The 3212-nt window shown below is 36.6% G+C and overlaps 1 non-coding gene across 1 annotated transcript; it reads left to right on the top strand.

Annotated features, from left to right (window-relative positions):
• On the top strand, nucleotides 1–88 carry trnac-gca (transfer RNA cysteine (anticodon GCA)). The gene is given in 2 exon segments: nucleotides 1–37; nucleotides 53–88. It is a non-coding gene; the product is annotated as a tRNA-Cys (tRNA).
• The last annotated feature ends 3124 nt before the right edge of the window (nucleotides 89–3212 follow it).

Raw genomic sequence — 3212 nt, 5'->3', positions numbered from 1 at the left:
CCATCGATAGCTCAGTTGGCAGAGCAGAGGACTGCAGTAGAAATGGTAAGGCATCCTTAGATCGCTGGTTCGACTCCAGCTCGAAGGAAGGTGCTTTCGTGGACTTCAATCAAAGAGTTAAAATAGCGAATCTTTTTCACTCAGACGTTGATCAAAAGCTCAATAAACCACGAAGCAGAGGCTCTTGTTCCGAATTAAACTCCCGTCTGAATGTCTTGTTTTGGCCAAAATCTGATCTTTGAATTAAGGGACTACTCTGTCGGCTTTGTAATTCAAAAGTATATACAAATGTCACGTTTTTTTTTTTGTAGATATAAAGGTGTTCTCTGTTTTCAAAGGAAAGGATATGTACTTAATTGCCTTTATGATTTGGTATTGATTTTGTATCGTTATATTATTAAGTTTGTGTTTTTTGTGTTTTTAACGTATTGTGGACTTATTTTTGAAACAAATGCTTACAAAGGCAAACAAGGCACACATCTGTTTATACCAGCGGTGAATTGTACATTTATATTTACAAGCTACTCTGCACTTTTGGGAGTATAACAGGTTCGATATAAAGTGGGAAAAATATAAAAGGGGAAAATACCCCGGACTGCGTGTAAAGCCCTCGTTGTGACTGTTGTTTTATTGTTAAATACGGCGTACTGTGCACGAAATTTTGCAGAAACACAATCTGATATTTTAATAATTATTATTTTAATAATTTGATAAGTATGAGGCCCCGGATCCAAATATTCAGTTCTGTTTTTTTTTTAAAGTGATATCTTCCCTTCCTCTCGTGGAAATCACACGATGTGAGCAATTGTTTTTTGTTCTTTTTTTTCACGTTGCGATCCAAAGAGCCTCAGACGCCCAGTCTGACAGTAACCAAACCAGAATGGATTCTGCTGGGAGCCGGACTGAGCTCATTCTCTGTGCTAAAAACAGAATCAGCTCTTCCCCGAATACCATCTACAGCTGCTGGATGGTACTCTGCGTCCTGCTGCTCCAGCAATTATTTTGACGAAAGACAGATCACTTGTGCGCTTTTAACCTTCTCGCAGCTACAGGCGAGACTGACGCTGGCGATATGAAGGCACCCGCTGGTACACCTTCTCTAACTTTCACAATCGCGATAAACATTTTTTTAAAAGACCTTTGAAAAACTAGATATAGATAAAACTGGATAAAAAACATGAGCTTTATCGGTTTTTACATTAATCGATTTTGAATCAAATTTGATCTTTTTACATTGCATTTTACATTAAAAAAGCGTGCATACCTAATCCACCAACAGACAGAGCAATATTTTATGTTGCCTTCCGGAGCTTTCAGCGTGTGATGGATTTGTATGAGCGTCTGTATGATACCACTCCAGCATTGGCGCAGGTGCAAAATCCACTTTCACAAGACTTTTTCAGTGTCTTCTCCTCTCTCAAATGGACCGAAGCACAGGAGCCAATATAAAAGAAAACGACAGGTGTTTAAACAGAGAATGTCCCAATGTCTGCGACAACGGATTGTGATTTTGTATAAACGCAAATGGTTTATCAATTAAAAGCCAACATCATTCTTTTAATACCCTACCACACATGCGAGCTGTTGTGTGAAAGAAAATTCATCTGTGCATAGGAAGGCAGAATAAAATCCAGAACTGTATTGGTGATATCGATAAACAGGGCTCATGTTCACAATAAAACTTTATTGTATAAAACGTTAAAATTCGTAAATATTTGTTTTAATCATACAAAGTGTCTGTTAAACCATTCATGAAGGATTCTTAGACAAAAAAAACACACCATTATATGAGAAAATATATTTACTATATGTGCATTTAACTTACTTTTTAACAATTTTAGTTTCAAGGTCAATGAAAATTGTTGCCCTGCTTTTTTGTCATAAATACACAAGCTTGTTATGTCTTGTGTCAGAAATAAACTGCATGAAACAAAACGTAAGTGCGACAAAGAAAACAAACATTTGCGTTTATAATGCAATGTTATCTCGAGCCTTTAAAATTACTTTAAACGCAATTTGTTTTTCTCTGTAGCTCTAAGGCTTTGTTATTTAGGTGTGCTGTTTTTTTTTTTTACATGTTGTAAAAAAGTCGCTAAATCATACGAAACATAAAAACTCCAATTGTAAACAATTGACCATTCATATTCCTGAATTTTAAACCTATGGAGTATGTATACCTTGTCTTTGTATTTGTGCATATTACAGAGCTCCTTTTCAAAAGCTGTCAGTATAGATTAGTGCTTAGGTTTCCTGTTTTTTTACCCAGGTGGTCCAGATAAGACTCTTGGTATAGGAGCACGTCTGTGTTGCCTTCTGGATTTCAAATGAGCAGCTCAGTGCAGAAAAGAACTCTGTAGATCAGCATGTACATTTGCCTGGACAGTAGATTTTTCAGAAAGTGTAATTGGATTATAGCACGTGCCCCTGACGATGTTGTTGATACGTCATATGTGCTCTTTTTTGTATTATATGTATTTTTGTTGTTCAAATAAAAAAATATAAAAAAAAACTTTCAGGATGCTTGCTGCTGTAAAAATAAAATGACATCAAGGGCGCTGTACGCAGAGGTCTGAAACCTGCTCCACAGAAGAACTTTTTCCAGAGGTGTTAAAGAAAATAGATTTATTTTCATGACTGCAATGTATGGTGAAGCATAAAATCTAGCTGCATAAATTTCTATTACGTGTCATTTATGAAGGCGTTTCAAATAGCAGCCACTGAAGGATTAACGCTTTTGGAGCATGTATTATATTCTAAATACTCTTATTTAAATAAGCTTAAATTCGCATACTGTTATTTAGACATCGCAAACCAGTCCGACCTCATACAACATTCTGTGCCCGCTGAGTAGATCTTAAAGCAGCTACAGCCAGAGTAGCAGTAATGGCAACACAGTGCTTGGAGTTCAGCTTTTCTTATTTCTTCTGCAGAACTACTGGTATCGGAATATACTGATCCGCATAAGAAGCGCTACCGGTTTCAGATAGTTTTTATTGAGTGCTGCTCTAAACTTTACATTTGCTTAGACTTGTTTTCCCCATGAAAAAAGACATTTCCCTAATTACATTTAACTTTTTTTTTCCCTTATCATCAAGTAGAAATAAAACATATCATTCCATTTAAGAGCCACAGGCAAGATGGCTGGTGGTCCAAGGCGTTGCGTTCAGGTTGTAGTTTCCCCTAGAGATGTTTGTTCATATCCCACTTCTGAC

This window comes from Atractosteus spatula, unplaced genomic scaffold (assembly GCF_055471065.1).
Source record: "Atractosteus spatula isolate fAtrSpa1 unplaced genomic scaffold, fAtrSpa1.hap1 Scaffold_135, whole genome shotgun sequence".
NCBI lineage: Eukaryota > Metazoa > Chordata > Actinopteri > Semionotiformes > Lepisosteidae > Atractosteus > Atractosteus spatula.
The sequence above is the reverse complement of the archived record's forward strand: the minus strand, read 5'-3'. Positions and strand labels throughout refer to the sequence as shown.